Here is a 17,566-nt window from a genome sequence, read left to right on the forward strand (position 1 = left end):
ACAACAAGCCATACAAAAGGAGATTGCCCATATTTCTTCTGTGGACCAGCTGTGGATTCAACCACATGCCACTGGGTAGGAAGTGCAACTTCTTAACCACACGGCCAATAGAACTCCCCACAATTCCACTAGTAATAAAAAATGTAAACCCCACGGTGGAGAGGGCTGGAGAAACTGGCCTCTTGTATACTGCTGTAGTAATTTGTCTGGAGGCCTTTTGGCAATATCTATCAGAGTCTTAAATCTGATTCAGTGATTGTTGCTGTTGTCAGGGGCTACTGAGTGGACGGTGACTCAGAAAAACCCTCTGTACAACAGATCTGAACTTAACCCTATCCTGCAGCTTCATCACCATCTATCATGCTCAAGCCCTTTGTTGCAGTCACTGTGCCAATGTAATTCTTACTCAGTAATTCTTAGTAATTAATTATAAGGAAATAATGCTATATTTAAGCATTGACTTAACTGCTGTTTTATACCATTGAGTCAGAAGTGACTCATAGCTGACCCTCCAGCTAGTTTTCAGAGGCAGTAAATCATACATGAGGAGATTGCCCACCTTTCTCCTGCAGAGCAGCTGATGAATTTGAACCACATGCCTTTGGGTTGGTTCCACAGTTCCTTATCACTGGGCCACTAAAGCTACCTATTGTCTTAACTAGTGGGATATTTATTATCATGTGGCAGATAATATTGAAGATAATATTGTTATTGTCAGCTGCCACTGAGTTAGTCCTTTACTCACTGTGAGCCCATGGATTATGGAGTAGTACTGCTTCATTGGGTTTGCCTGGTGGTAATCTTTGCAAAGTTCACTAGTCCTTTCTTTAGTGGAGCTGCTAGATTGACTAGGGGCCAACTGCAAAGTACTTATGCCATAGATGTTCCTGAATAAAGTATCTTAAGCAACATTCCCATGATGGAAATACCAGGTGTACAACAACCTAGCTTGAAGCTGCAGGATCTCCCTTTCCTTACAGAGTTTATGTGCTTATTGTTGTTATGTAGCATTGAGTCAGAACTGGCTCGTAGCTGACCCTCCATCAGGTTTTCAGAGGCTGTGAAGACTAGCTATCTTTCTCCCACAAAGCAGCTGGCAGATTCGAACCACCTACCTTTTGTTTAATAGCATCACTCCTTACTCACTAGGTTAATAGAATTCTACAGGGTTTATGCTGTTATCTGTCATCGAGTCGCTTGAGACTCATAGCGACCCTATGTACAACAGCCCTAAACCCTGCTCTATCTCTTGACAATCTTTTTGTCTCTGACACTCCTATTCCCATTACCCCAGTCACTGAATCAACACATCTCATCGAGGGTCTTCCTCCCTTATGTTGTCTTTCCACCCTCCCAAGCATGGCATCCCTCCCTCTCCAAGGACTGGTTCCTCCTTGCAACATGTCCAAAGTATGCCAGACAAACCTTCAGAATCCTTCCCTCCAAGGAGCAGCCTGGTTTCACCCTCTCTAGAACAAACCTGTTTGTTCTCCTGTCAGTCCATGGTATATTCAGTACTCTTCTCCAGCACCACAGCTCAAAGGCATCAATTCTCCTTCTATCATCCCTAGTCATGTCCAGCATTCTGATGCATAGCAAGTAATTGTGAAGACAATGGCCCGGATCAGGCGCGCCTTAGTCTCCAGACTGACATCATTGCTCTTCAGTCGGTCCAGTGGTGAGAATTTTTGTTTTCTTGATGTTGAGATGCAATTTATATTGAAAACTGTAGTCTTTGATCTTCTGCAGCAAATGTTATAAGTCCTCCTCACTTTCAGCAAACAGGTTGTGTCATCTGCTTAATGGAGGTGTTAATGAGTCTTCCTCCATTCTTCTTCATACAGTCCAGCTTCTTGAATAATTTGCTCAGCATACATTTTAAATAGGTATGGAGAAATGACACAACCCTGACAAATGTCTTTCTGGATTTTAAACCATGTAGCATTCCCTTACTCTGTTTGCAGAGCAGGGTCTTGGTCCAAGGATAGGTTTTGCATGAGCACAATTAAGTGTTCTGTGATTCCTATTCTTCTCAATGTTACCCATAATTTGTTATGACACACAATCAAATGCCTTTGCATAGTCAATAAAGCACAAATAAACATTCTTCTGGTAGTCTCTTCTCTCAGCCAGGATCCATCTGACGTTGTTGTAGTCTGTGACTCATAGAGACCCTACGTACAATAGTTCTGAACCCTGCTCTATCCTGAGTCAACCTTATTGTCTCTGACACACCTACCTGCATTACCCCAGTCATTGAGTCAATTTATCTCATCAAGGGTCTTCCTCTCTTGCGCTGTCCCTCTACTCTCCCAAGCATAATGTCCCTATGCAAGGATTTGGTCCTTCCTTGCAACATGTTAAAAATATGTCAGATGAAGCATCAGAATGCTTGCCTCCAAGGACGAGTCTGGTTTCACCCTCTCAAGGGCAAACCTGTTTGTTCTCTTAGCAGTCCATGATATATATTGAATACTCTTCTCCAGCACCACAAGTCAAAGGCATCAATTCCCTTCTATCATCCCTAGAGATTGTCCAGCTTTCTGATACATAGCTGTAATTGCAAAAACCATGGGCTGGATCAGGCACACCTTAGTTTCCAGACTGACATCGTTGCTCTTCAGTACTCTGGAGATGTCCCTGACACAGACTTTCCCAATGCAATCTGTCTTTTGATTTCCTGGCTGCTGGTACCAAGAATGTTGATCATGGAACCAAGCGAACTAAAGCTGTTAACAATCTCAATGTCTTCGCTGTCTATCAGGATGCTGCCAATTGACCCAGTGGTGCAAATCTTTGTTTTCTTGATGTTGAGCTTCAATCCATATTGAAGGCTTCAATCCTTGACCTTCTGCAGCAAATGCTTCAGGTCCTCCTCAGTTTCAGCAAGCAAGACTGTCCATTTGCATAATGCAGGTCGTTGATGAGTCTTCCTCCAATCCTGAGGCCACACTCCTCCTCATAGAGCCCAGCCTCCCAGATGATCTGTTCTGCACATAGATTGAAAATGAATGGAGATAGGACACATCTCTGGCACACACTCTTTCTGATTTGAAAGCATTCAGTGTTTCCTTGCTCTGTTCTGATGACTGCCTCCTGGTCCAAGTATAGGTTTTGCGTAAGCACAGTAAGTGCCCTGAGATTCCTATTCTTCTCAGATCCAGCCACAGTTTGTTGTAATCCACATAGTCAAATGCCTTTGCATAATTAATGAAACACAAATAGACATTCCTCTGGTACTCTTTGCTTTCAGCCAAGATTCATATACCATTAACTATAACATTCCTAGTGTCACAACCTCTTCTAAACACAGCCTGCTCTTCTGGCAGTTCTCTGTTGATGTGCTGTTCCAGTCATTTTTGGATAATTTTTAGCAGAGTAGGAAGAAATAACAAGCCTTCAAAAACCTTATGTACATCTGTCAGGGACATCTCCAGAGTACTGACGAGCAATGATGTCAGTCTAGAGACTGAGGTGCAGCTGATCCAGGCCATGGTCTTCATAATTACATGCTATACATCAAAGAGTTGGACAACGACTAAGGAAGACAGAAAAAGAATTAGTGCCTTTGAGTTCTGGTGCTGGAGAAGAGTATATCTCATGGACCACCAGGAGAACAAATAGATCTGTCTTGGAGAAGATGAAACCATGTTTCTCTTGGAGGCTAAGATTTTGAAGCTCCATCTCACATACTTTGGGCACATGGCCAGGAGGAGCCAGTCCTTGGAGAAGGACATCATGCTTGGAAGAGTGGGGGAATAGCACAGTAGAGGAAGACCCCAGATGAAATGGATTGACACGATAACTGGGACAATCAGTTTAGGTATACTGGAGTCAGTGAGACTGGTTCAGGATAGAGAAGGGTTCAGAGCTCTTGTACATAGAGTCGCTGTGAGTTGCAGTCTACTCAATGGCACATAACAACAACAACCAATAGAACCAATAGAATGTTATTAATAGGGGTCATCAGTACCTGGAGAAGGATGTCATGCTTCAAAAGGTGGAGCATCAGCAAAAGACAGGAAGACACTTAACAAGATGAATTGACATAATGACTGTAACAATGGGCTCAAGTGTTTCAAAGACAGTGAGGATGGCAGATGATAGGGCAGGGTTCAGATCCATTGTTCATAGGGTTGCTATGAGTCACAGACAACTTTGGCAGTACATCACAACAACAGTAACAAGCAATTAAGCTGCATGTGCCCATTAAGGGAAGAATGGACAGCTTGCTGCTAATGCAAATAATGTGTAGGGAAGGCACTCTTTTTGTCCTTGGGACCATGTAAATAACTTTTATGGAATACTCACAAAGGGATTTGGTCCATTTTTCTTATCTTAAAAATGAGATATCCCAGAGGTGAATGGAATGGGAGTACTATCATCAAGAAGAAGAGATAGAAGTGTATGTCCTTGGGACCCAGGTTCCCTACACTAAGACTCTCCTAGACCCAGAGGACAGAGAACTATATAATACCAGCAATAGTGAGAAGTAGCAGTAGAACAGAAACAGGAGAGGTGGCAGAACCAGAAGAACAGCAGAAGTTGACGCAATAGGCTTTTTGGCACGTGGATTGAGAGAACAGAATGCCTCAGACAAGAAGTTTGCTGCTGGAGTGGAATGCCTCCAGTCACTTGACACAACTATAGTTGCTGACTCCTGGAGGGAAAGAGCTGAGGCCTTCTGGTTGAGATTTACTAGAAGAGTGGACTGACTATGGGCACTTAGTGGAAGAGCTAAAAAGCTTTGTAAAAAGCAAATGGCCAAGTAGGGGAGATATCCAGCTGGCTTAAGAAATCAAGGGACCAAGGAACTTAGAGTAAAAAAGAAGCACAGCTTCTATGAGCACAGCTGAGAGAAGCAGTCTTGCTTGAAGAACTGTATCCTGAGTCATTCCTGATCCATAACCTGTTACTTTCCTAATAAAACAGGTAACCATGAGTATGGACTGTGAGTTTCGTGTGTGCATTGCAACACAAAACAGAGAAGCAGAATGTGTGGGAGAAACAGTTGGTGTCATAGTTAGGAAGAAGATTGGAGAGAGGAGACATATCTGACGTCTGCTTCACAGGAATAAGCCTTGAACTGATGCTGGTAGTGATTTTATCTCTTCCTTGTGAAGTTAGGAAAGGCCACCTACCTCCATCAAAGCATATTTACATTGGCACTTGCCTCTCCCAGGCTACTGGAGCAAGGCACACTATATGTGAGGAAGACCCCTGAAGCCATGGATTCTCAAGTCAGTTCCAATGGAGAGAAGATGAATCAACTGAGAGTCACTGTTAGCATTTTTTTAATTATTATTAATTTAGTTTGTTTATTTTTCATTTCAGTGAACATCTACAGAGATTTTGGAATTCCATTCATTCATTGTTGCACCACTGTTAGCATTTTAAACTCAATTCTCTTTGAGTTCCTGTAGTTTGAGGACACAAATGGATTACAGGGTGGTGAGCTTGGGGAGACGGGAATTCTTGCAGCAATGGAAGACTATGTTGGAGTCCTGGTCAGCCCTCAGGCAATGGTTTCAGTTCAAGAAGAGAGTAAAGTGATGGAACGTCCCTCAGCTAGTGCCCACGGTCTCTTCTTGTGGGGGAGTGGGAGGTTCCTATCTCTGAGAAACAGTCATCACACAAGTTTATTTTTTTCCCTTTTTTTTTTTTTTTTTGTGCATGTACCGTCAAATCAGATCTGACTGGTACAGTCGAGGAGATTGTCCCTCTTTCTCTGGCAGAGCATCTGGTGGATTCAAACCGTATACCTTTAGGATTGCAGTACAGCTTCTTGCCACTAGGCCACCAGAGCTCCCCTACAAGTTTATTTTTTAAAATGCTCTGCCATTGGGCTAAATCCAAAGAATGATAAGTAAGGAAGAAGTAGCAACTACCAAACTTCTCTCTGTTTTTCACACACATTATAACGTTTAGAGGCCACTGTCTATGGAAGGTCTTTCATGTGCTTGATAATGTGCTGGATGTGTCACACCTATTAGTTACTCCTTACCTTTACCCTACCAGATAAACAACATGGATGGAGATTATGCCTCTCTCAGAGGATAGTTTGGGAAATTGAATGAGATCGTGGTCGGATAACTTCTGTTTCCTAAGTGGAGCCATCATTACACCTCCATTCACAAATGAGAAAGTCAAGACTCAGCATAGCCAAGCAATTCCTTGAAGGTCAGATAGCCAAAAGGAGCTGAGCCAGGACTCAAAACCTGGTGACCTATTAAGAGATAAAAAATTCCTGAGGATTAGAGCTAACTGTCTCTAAATGTTCTACAAATGCAGTCATCAGAGCTCCGTTTACAAACCAAACTACCAGCCCTGTCATATTAGAGGAAAAAATAAAAAAGAAATGTTAACAAAACCTAAACAAACAAATCAACCCATCAGTCACTGTCAAATTGTTCCTGACTCATCGTGGCCGCCAGGTGTGTCAGAGTAGAAATACTTCCTGGGAGTGTTTTCAGTGGCTGATTTCTCAGAAGTAGATTGCCAGGCCTTTCTTGTGAGGTACCTGTCGATAGACTCAAACCAACAATCTTCTGATTAGTAGCCAAATTCTTTGTATTAAACATCTGCCCCTGCCCCTTAAAAGACTCCCACTAAGCGTGAGAATGTCCTATTTAATCTTACACTTTTATAAAGTACCTAGTGGTAAGAAGATGTGCTGCAATTCCGATGGCACGTAGTTCGAATCCACCAGATGCTCCTCTGGAGAAGGAGGGGTAATCTTCTCCTGTGCAGTTGGATCTGATTCAGTGGTATACAAGAAGATGGGGCAGGGGGAAGTACCCCAATAAGAGTACCCTTCACAGCAATCTCTGTGGGCCAGTTGTGTGACCACATATTAAGGTTTTCCAGGGTGTGCTGAGAGGTCAGTAGTATGATTCTCCCTCCCTATGATGCCATGTTGATTCTGACTCATAGCAACCCTCCACTGAGTTTCCAAGGTTATAAATCTTTACAGGAGGAGACTGTTGATCTTTCTCCAGCAGAGCAGCTGATGGATTTGAATTGGTAACTTGTGTGTGTGTGTGTGTGTGTGTGTGGTTTTTTGGTGTGTTTATTTACACTGTTTATTACATCCCTAGAAAAAGAATTACAGGATTTTTCCTCCTGTGTGTTTTCGTCTTGCTTCCTCGTGGTAAATGATACCAGCTGAGGTTGTCAGTATACTGAAACTGAACTGACAGGACAGGAGCAGATTATTCTGCCACTTTTCTAGATCTTTGAGCTACACATCAAATCTGGGGCTGATAATGCCACACTTGTTTAACTGGCCTGTGAGGTTGACAACAATTTTTCCCCACTCTGTGATCATCAATAATTTCAAATTCGCCGATGTAGCCATGCTTCAGCATCACGGTCAGGAACCGAATGATGACTTTGGAGCACGGCCTGATAAGAACCTGGCGCTTGCCTCTCTTATTGACATTGTGGATGCTCTTGAGAGCATCAGCCAGGACATTCATGTGCACCATTGTGGCAGCACGGAAAGATGGCAGAAGGAGCTGAATGGCTAACGTTAGTTAGCAGCCCAACACGTAATACATTATGCCGCCAGCGCACCCAAGCCTCACCCTCAGTCACAGGTAACTTAGACCTGACCCCAGCAGGCACCATTGTATGAGTCAACTTGGTTTTCCAACAACAGATATGTGGATTGGAGCTCAACATCAAGAAAATAAAGATTCTCACCACCAGGCCAATTGGCAGCATCATGATAGATGGTGAAGAGACTGAGATTGTTAACAATTTCAGCTTGCTTGGCTCCATAATCAACACTCTTGGCACCATCAGTAAACTCAATAGTAAACAACAACAAACAAATCTTTATAGGAGATAACCCATCTTTCCCCTCTAGAGCATCTGGTGGATTTGAACCACAACCTTTCAGTTAGCAGTCTGACATGTTATCCACTGCTCCACCAGGGCTCCTTTCTTATCATATATTTGGTGCTAGAAAAAAATAAGGTCTTATTGCTAATGTCCTGGATAAGCAGAAATGAAGGCTCAAATGAATAATCCATTTGATGCTCCTTGGACCTCTGAGTGCAAGAGCCTTACTAAACTAAAGGCTTTGAACTATAGCGTGTATGCACACAGGCACTAATGTGTGCACGCACACAGAGGACACTTAGTGTGAATGTTTTTCAACCTCACTTATGTAGGTGTTTTCATAATCATAATCATAATCATAACCAGTAATAGTTGAGAGTCCTTAGAGGTACAAACAGTTTAAACGCTCTGTTTAGTGATTTGAGTCTACTCAGAGGCTGTTCAGAAGAAATACCTGGCCATCTATTCTCAAAATATCAGCCCTTAAGAATACCGTAGGGCACTATTCTACTGCGGCACACATAGGATTGATGAGTCAGGACTGGTTTTATGGACATTTTAACAATAATAAGAGCGTGCCTTAGAAAGGTTGCTGGTTCAGTTCTAGACCACTGAAGAGAGCAATCAGTTGAGTCACGAGAATCTTTTTGTTTCACAGTGCATAGAAAAGCTATGTTCACATGATACTGTAGTCCTTGGAAACCCAGAGGAGGGTCGGCATGAGTTGGAATGGATTTGACAGCACTAGGATTTGGTATTCTAGTAGATACACCAATAACATTTGGAAAAAAGTTTGAAATATTCTGAGGAGTCTCCAAATATGACACAAAGACACAAAATGAGTGCATGCTGGTGGAAAAATGATACCAGTATACTAGCTCAGCACAATGTTGCCACAAGCCCTCAATGTGTATAAACAAAAAACAATGGCAGAAGCAAAGAGCAATAAAATGCAGTATGCCCATAATAATCATGGTTAAGCACTTACTTTGAGCCAAGCAGAGGGCTCAAAGTTTTCACATGAACCTGCTCATTTAAGAATAATTTATAATTTTCAAATAAAGAAACTGAGGCTTAATGCTGTTTAGTATCTTACAGCCAATAAATTCCTGAGCTGGGATTTGAACTCAAGCTGCCAGGCTCTGCCCCTGTGCCCTTACCCTATGTCAGCGACACAAAATTAATGTGTGAATAATCTTTTAGAAGGTGACTGATGTTTGTGAGCATTTGCTTACAAAGTTCCCTGAGCTACAGATTAACTGAGAACAAATAAAAGCCAATGAACTGGGCAAAGCACCAGACACGGGCAACATGACATCACTGCCAGAGACATAATGGCAAAGTAATTTCTTGTGAATGTGTTTTGCTGACAATCCCACTAGCTAACCATCAGCCTGGACTCAGCTGCTTTCTGTTCCTGTGGGAGAGAGAGAGAGAGAGAGAGAGAGAGAGAGAGAGAGAGAGAGAGAGAACTTGTTTATACTGACTTCCGGAACCAAGACCCTAGATTACTAGATGATGAGGCGTTTCATAAACAACATAGGTTGAATACAAAAATAAACACTTTCTATCAGTGACCAGTAACAAAGTGGTACACTCACAGCAATCACCAAAGTATCCAGAGTAGGAAGGAATGTGGCAAAGACAGCAAATTTATATCAAAACAGAAAAGAGAGTCTCTGGAAGGAGGTTTGCCTCAATAAATGCAGTGACTTGGTAGAGCTATGACGTCAGCTGGGACTTGAAGCTAGGTTTCCTGCCCTTGCCATATTATTTGTAAATCAAGATATAAAAAGCTGAAAACTCATTAAGTACAAGTGATAGATTTGAAAATTGTGGGAATATGGACAAATATAGGTTGAGGATAGCCAGGAAATTTTCATGCTCATAACCCTACCCATCATCCACACAATAAAAAGGGAGAGAGTAGATTTAGTCTTCCACCCATGGGCTCTCTACTCTGCATACTTCCCATCTCCAAATGGATTTCCTAGACATCAACTTTGACTTTCACCCTTTCAGTGGGATGGAATTTAAAGTGTCTAGAAAGTAATTATTATGGAATTGGCCTGTTTTTCCCATGGTACCAAATTAAATTGAGCAACTTTAGAAGCAAAGAGCCATCTCATTATCAGCAAGGAGGGGAAAACAGAGATGCATCTTTTAGGGTCAGAAATTCCTGGACCAGTCAGACCAGGATCCACGTGAGAGCAGCAACCTCCTCACCAGAGAACCAGAAACCAATATGAGTCAGAGCTGACGTGGAACTGCTGCTCCGCAGAGCCAGAATCTGTCGCCTAAGCTTGCTGAAGAACTGAGGAGAGACACCGTATTTGGCATGGCTAAGGCCAGTTATGGCTAACATTGAGAAGAATGGGGATCCCAGAATATGTAATTGTGCTCCTGTGAAATTTAGCAAGGGAACACTACATGGTTTAAAATTAGGAGAGTTGTGCATCAGGATTATGTCCTTTCTCCATACTTATTTAATTTCTAAGTTATTGTGTACCATCAAGTTGTAATCAATCCACAGCTGACCCTTCTGTGGGTTTTCAGAGGCAGTTTGCTCACACAGGAGTACATTCCTGCTGACGAGCTTGGTGGATTTGAACTGTGTGCCTTCAGGGTTGAAGGTCTTTGCCACTAGGCCACCAGATATAAGCAAATTATTTGAGAAGCTGATCTAAATGAAGAAGAATATGACTTCAGTATTGGAAATAGACTACTCATCATTCTTTATGCAATGACACAATCTGGCTTTGCTGAAAGTGAGGAGGACTTGAAGTTCTTACTATAGAAGGTTAAACACTGCAGCCTCCAAAATGGATTACATCTCAACGTCAAGGAGACAAAAATCCTCGCCACTGGACCAGTGGGCAACATCATGATAGATGGAAAAAAGATTGAAACTGTCAACAATTTCCTCTTACTTGAACCCACAATCAATGGTACCAGCAATCAGGAGATCAGTAGATGTACTGCATTGGAAAAAGTCTGTAATCAAGGACTTCTCCAAATTACTGGGGAGCAATGATGTCAATTTGAGGACTAAGGTGTACCTGATTTAGGCCATACTCCTGTGGCCTAGTGGCAAGAAGCTGCACTGCAATATCAAAGGCACACAATTTGAGTCCACCAGGTGCTCCAGGGGCAAAAGCTGGGCATTCTCCTCTGGTGTGATTAGCTGCCTCTGAAAACCTGCTGGAAGGTCAGTTATGGGTCAATTCTGAATTGATGATACACAACAACAACTATGCATCTGAGAGCTGGATAATAAATAAGGATAATAGAAGAATTGATGCCTATGAGTTGTGGTGTTATAGAAGAGAACTAAATATACCATGGGCAGCCAAAAGAAACAAACAGATATATCTTGGAGAAAATGCAGCCAGAGTGCTCCTTGGAGGCAAAGATGATGAAGATTCATTATACATCCCTTGGGTATGTTGTTAGGAGGAAGACATTGTGCTTGGAAAGGTGGAGAGACAGCAAAGGAGAGGAAGGCTCTCAAAGAGACGGATTGATACAGTGACTGCAGCAATGGGCTTGAGTGTGTCAGAGATTATGAGGATGACATAGGACAGGACAGGACGTAGATCTTTTGTTCATTGGGTACTTATGAGTAAACTCATAGGGTACTCAACTCAACAGCACCTAACGATAGCAAAGAAACTTTGTAAAACTGACCAAAGCCATGACAGTGAAGGTCAAAGGACCTGTGAGCCTACTTAAGAAGCTATCTGGACTGAGGAACTAGATCCTGTTGATAACCTGAATTTTAACAGGTTAATTTTCATAGTAAGTCTTATAACCATGAGTATGTTCTATGAGATCTGTGTGGTCATTGCAATTTATTGATCCAGTAAAACAGTTAGATATATTAGGATTAGTAAAAGTAGGTGAAGGAGTATGGAAGACCATGTCTGACCTTATAGGAATTGTTTCATATTGTGGATATTGTTGATGGAGACAGTTCCCCTTTGTAGAGTTAGTAGAGGTACAGTTACAGCCATCTTCATGCTGACTACACTTTTTACAGATACTTAGTTGAGCTTATATGAAACCAATATGTATACCAAGAAGCTATTATTGGAACAGAGAAAGAGAACACTGCATGGTTTAAAATCAGGAAAGGTGTACATCAGAGCTGCACCCATTGCTGCTGCTGTTGTTGTTGTTATGTGCTGTCGAGTTAACTACAGTCCATATCAACCCAATGAACAATGGCTCTGAACTTTACCTCACCATCTCAGACACACCTGACCCCATTGCCACAGTCACTGTGTCAATCCATCTCATCCAGAGGCTTCCTCTTCTGTGCTTATCCTCTACCCTTCCAAGCCAGATGTCCTTCTCCAAGAAGTGGTCTCTGGTGCCATGCCTGAAATATGTGAGACAAAGCTTCAAAATCCTTACCTCCAAGGAGCAATCTGATTTCACCCTCTTCAGGACCTACTTGTTCTCTTAGAAGTCCATGGTATGTTTAATACTCTTCTCCAACATCACAACTCAAAGGCATTGATTGATCTTCTGTCATCCTTATTCATTGTCCAGCTCTCAGATGCATAGCAAACAATTGAGAAAATCATTACCTGGATGAGAGGCACCTTAATCTCTAAACTTACATAGTTTATTTTAAGCACTCTGGAGAGATCATTGACAGCAGATTTTTCCCAGTTCAACTCACCTTTTGATTTCTTCATTTCTGGTGCCAAGGGTGTGGATTGTGGATCCAAGCAAGATGAAATCAGTAACAACCTCAATCATTTCTTCATCTACCATAATACAGCCTAATGGCACAGGGGTAAGGAACTTTGTTTTCTTGGTGTTTAGATGCAACCATATTGAAGACTTTGACCATCTGCAGCAAAAGCTTCAAGTCCTTCTCACTTTAGGCAAGCAAGTTTGTGCCATCTGCATAATGCAGATTGTTGATGAATCTTCCTCCAATCCTAATACCATATTTTTCATAAACTCCAGCATCCTAAATGATCTGTTCCACATATAAATTGAAGAGGTATAGAGAAAGGATACATCCCTGACACACTCTTTTCTTGATTTTGAACCATGCACTGTTGTTTGGACAACAGCTTCCTGGTCTAGATACAGGTTTTTTATGAGCACAGTCAGGTGTTCTAGGATTCCCATTCTTGTCAACATTAGCCACAATCTGTTATGATCCACATAGTCAAATGCTTTTGCATAGTCATTAAAATACAAACAGACATCCTTCTGGTACTCTCTACTTTCAGCCATGATCCATCAACATCAACAGTGATATCCCTAGGATCATGGCCTCTTCTAAATCCAGCTTGTATTTCTGGAGGTTCTCTGTCAATGTTCTGTTCTAGTCAGTTTGTTGGGGTTTTTTGTTGGTTTTTTCCCCCCTATAATCTTCAGTAAGATTTGCATGGCCAGTTTTCTCTCTGGAGGCAACGATTTTGAAATTCTGTCTCACATACTTTGGACATGCTGCCAGGAGGGACTGGTCCTTGGAGAAGGATATCATGCTTAGAAGGGTAGAGGGTCAACACAGGCGAGGAAGACCTTAGATGAGATGGATTGACACAGTGACTACGGCAATGGGGTCATGTGTGTCTGAGACGGTGAGGCAAGGTTCAGAGGATAGCAGTAAATACAGCACTGACTCTCTTATACTACATGTATATCCAAACACTAAACAAATGAACACTATTGACTGAAGAGCAATAGTGTCTCTCTGGAGACTAAGGTGCATCTGATACAGGCCATGGTCTTTGCAATCACTTGTTATGCATCAGAGAGTTGGACAATGACTAGGGAGGATAGAAGGAGAATTGATGCCTTTGAGCTGTGGGGCTGGAGAAGAGTATTGTGGGTACCATGGACTGCTAGGAAAACAAACAAATTCATCCTGGAGAGGGTTAAACTGGGCGGCTCCTTGGAGGCAAGAATTCTGGAGCTTCATCTAACATATTTTGGACATGTTGTAAGGAGGGATCTGTCCTTGAAGAAGACATCATGCTTGGGAGGGTGGAGGGACGGAGCAGGAGGGGAAGGCCCTCTATGAGCTGGATTGATTCAGTGACTGGGGTAATCAGCATGGGTGTGTCAGAGACAGTGCTATTGGCACAGGACAGAGCAGAGTTTAAGGCTGTTGTACATAGGGTCTCTATGAGTCGCAAGCGACTCGATGACACATAACAACAACAACAACACTGACTCCAAATAGTCTTCTTCATGGGAATGTTTACACAGAAAGAAATGATAACGTGGTGAATCCTTTGGAGTCCTCTTTGGCAAATCTTTTAGTTCTGTATTTGCGCTATTGGACAAAATTATAATGCCATTTTAATATTTATTTCTAATTGCACATAGTTGAGCTCTCTGTTCCTCAATTTTTCAAAGCCTGGAAAAACTTCTTGATCAATAGGAAAATCTACTCCTTGTAGTGTTTGATGATTAGTGTCCACATTCACATCTTTTTGCACCTCATTATTTTTTTTAAACATATATACACAAAGTCTAGGACACAAATGTTCATTGTTGTTACTATGTACTGTCAAATTGGAACCAACTTGTAGCTGACCCTCTAGCAGGTTTTCAGAGGCAGTTAGTCACATAGGAGTAGACTGTCCATCCTTCTCCCATGGAATAGCTGACGAAGTCTAACTACATGCATTCAGGATTGTAATACAGGTTCTTAAGACCAGAGCTCCCTGGTACCCTTGTTAATTTTAATCTGCCCAAATCCTTCCCCAGCTGCAGTTAACAGGGCAGAGGGATAGTGTGATAGCAACTACATGTTATATCCTCTTAGTGTCACATCTTTCTTTACTGTTTCAAATTCTTCATCTTTAATATGACATCCTCCAAATTCCTTCTTCAGAGTTGCTCTTGTTGCTGCATAAAACTTTTTTTGGACCAACATGAGAACTAACTGAAAACCATACCATAAATATCCATTCATATCCCTGGGTAGTCTGAGAATGTAATTTGAATAATATAGAGCATGATTCTTTTTCTTTCAGCAGGTTTGTTGTTGTTAGGTACTGTCGAGTCAAGTACAACTCATAATGACCCTATGAACAACAGATATGAACTTTATCCTAACCTGTGTCATCCTCACAATCTCTGACACAATCAAGCCATTGCTGTAATCTCTGTGTCAATCCATCTAGCTGAGGATCTTTCTCTCTTTCGCCGTCTCTCCACTTCTCCATGATATCCCTCTCCAAAGAATAGCTTCTCCAACCAACATGCCCAAAGTATATGTCGAAGTTTTATCATTTTACCTCCAAGAAGCAGTCTAGCTGCAACTTTTCCAAGGCATATCTCTTTGTTCTTTTGGTGGTCTATGGTATCGTTAGCACTCTTTCCAACACCACAGTACAAAGGTGTCAATTCTTCTGTCATCCTTATTCATTGTCCAGCTCTCAGATGCATATAACAAGTGACTGAAAAGACTATGGCCTGAATCAATTGCACCCTAGCCCTCAAATAGACATCATTGCTCCTCAGTAATTTGAAGGGGTGTCTGACCACAAATTTTCTCAATGCAATACATCTCCTGATCTTCTGACTGCTGGAATCAAGTGTATTGATTGTGGATCCAAGTAAGGTGAAGTCGTCAAAAGTTTCAATCTTTTCTTCATCTATCTTGATCTTGCCTATTGGTCCAGTGGCAAGGATTTTTGTTTTCTTGACATTGAGATGTAATCTATGTTGAAGGGTGCATTGTTTAATCTTCTGCAGCAAAAACTTCAAGTCCTCACTTTTAGCAAGTGAGATTATGTCATCTACAGCCGTCTTGATGCCTTATTCTTCTTCATAGAATCCAGTTTCTCAAGTAATTTACTCAGCACACAGATTAGTTTGGAGAAAAGATAAATCCTGATGCACACCCTTCCTAATTTTAAACCATGAGTGTTCATAATCCTTATCCCATAAATCTGAAGGTTACAGCATGATCTACTCACAAGTTGATAATTTTCCAATACATATTTTCAGAAGACTGTATTTTCCATTCCTTGCTCTTGCAAGATGTTAGTCTGGTGGGCCATGCTGAAAGCCACAGACTCCCAGCTCCGATGAAGAATGTTGCCAGAGTGGCCCCCCAAATTATTGTCATTTAGAATACAGACACGTTCAGCTGGCTTTTATTTATTGATTTACTTTCACAAGGAGTTTGACTTTTGCAATGGAAGATTTAGACTACTGATTTCTATTTCCAGACAAACGTCTTAACCTAGGCAAGTACCTCGGAATGTTTTCCTGTCATTTCTGCTTCATCATCAGAACATACTGTTACACAAAACCTCAATGCTAAACCACATGTGCTGACCATGATCCTGCCAATGTAAAATTGCTAGAAAATCTTCTATAAAATTACATTCAATGGCCATCCTTACCTCATAATAGGCAATATTTCTACCTGCACGGGGCTGTGAATCACACTTTTTTTCTTTGTCTTTTCCCCCCTTTGTAATTGTGATTTTAAAGAAAGTTTACAGAAAAGTTGGATTTTCATTCATTCATGGTTGCACATTTTCCCTCCCTTCCCCCTGTTCACTTTTTGGCTTGGTTGTTTTTTTTTTTTTAGTTTTTTTTAAAAAATTGGTGTGTTTACATAGTTCATATACATTGCATTTCACTCTATACTTCATTCACATTGTGTTTCATACAATCATTCTCATGCATTATATTTTATAAAATTAATCACCATTGGATGTTGTCCATCTGTACCCTTTCTTTCCACCTAGATTTTTCCCATTTTCTTCCCCCACCTCCTCCACCCACCAAACTGTGCAGCCCTGTGGTTTCATACTTACCCATCCTCAGAACTCCCTCCCTTGAGTTCTCATACATGTCTTTCTAGTTATCCTTCTATTTTTTCCCCTTTCTGTCTTTTTTAAAAAATAAAATAATAAAGTTAAATTTATTTGAAAGTAACATCCCCAAAGAGATGGACCTCCATCCTTGAAAGGAAATATGGAGAGGAGGCCTATCCTTCTATTTTTACAATAATGGTGTTATTCAATATTTGTCCTTATGAGACCACTTTAGTTCCCTCAGCGTAATGCTCACCAGCCACTCCCAAGTTACATAGTATTTTTCTAAGTCATTACTCCTGAGTGCTGCATAGTATTCCACTGTGAATGTACCACAATTTCTCAATCCATTCAGTTGTGGTTGGACATTTGGGCTGTTTCCATGTTCTTGCTGTGGTGAATAATGTTTCTATGAACATTGGTATAAAAATCTCTGTGTCTCACTTCTAATATCCATGGGATATATTCCTAGTAGTAGAATAGTGTTTCTATGTTCAACTTTTTGAAGAAATGCTAAACTGTCTTCAGAGTGGTTGCACCATTTTACAATCCCACCAATAGTATATGAGCGTTTCCATCTCTCCACATCTTGTCCAGCTTGCTTGCTGTCCTACTAAACTTTGCCATTGCTACTGGGGAGAGATCATATCTCATGTGGTTTTTATTTGTATCTGTCTTATTGTGCTTTGAGCATTTCTTCATGTCTGTGAATAATCTTTCCATGTCTTTTTGCCCATTTTAAAATTGGGTTTTCAGTCTTTTTCTTCTGGAGGCCCAGGAGTATTCTGTAAGCTTTTGCTTGCTATGAGACCCTTGTCTACGATGCTATTGCCAAATGTTTGTTCCTAGTTAATAGGCTTTCTTACCACCCTATTGGAAAAAAATTTTAATGAGCACAGAGATTTAATCTT

General features: G+C 41.3%; 2 pseudogenes; both read right to left on the reverse strand.

The window, feature by feature from the left end:
* Positions 1-7,240: 7,240 nt before the first annotated feature.
* On the reverse strand, positions 7,241-7,487 carry LOC102877524 (annotated as a pseudogene).
* A 2,546-nt stretch (positions 7,488-10,033) lies between these two features.
* LOC102858765 lies at positions 10,034-16,659 on the reverse strand (annotated as a pseudogene).
* Between the last annotated feature and the right edge of the window lie 907 nt (positions 16,660-17,566).

This window comes from Elephantulus edwardii, unplaced genomic scaffold (genome assembly GCF_000299155.1).
Source record: "Elephantulus edwardii isolate Elephantulus edwardi_28Jun2011 unplaced genomic scaffold, EleEdw1.0 scaffold00066, whole genome shotgun sequence".
In the NCBI taxonomy this organism is placed as follows: domain Eukaryota; kingdom Metazoa; phylum Chordata; class Mammalia; order Macroscelidea; family Macroscelididae; genus Elephantulus; species Elephantulus edwardii.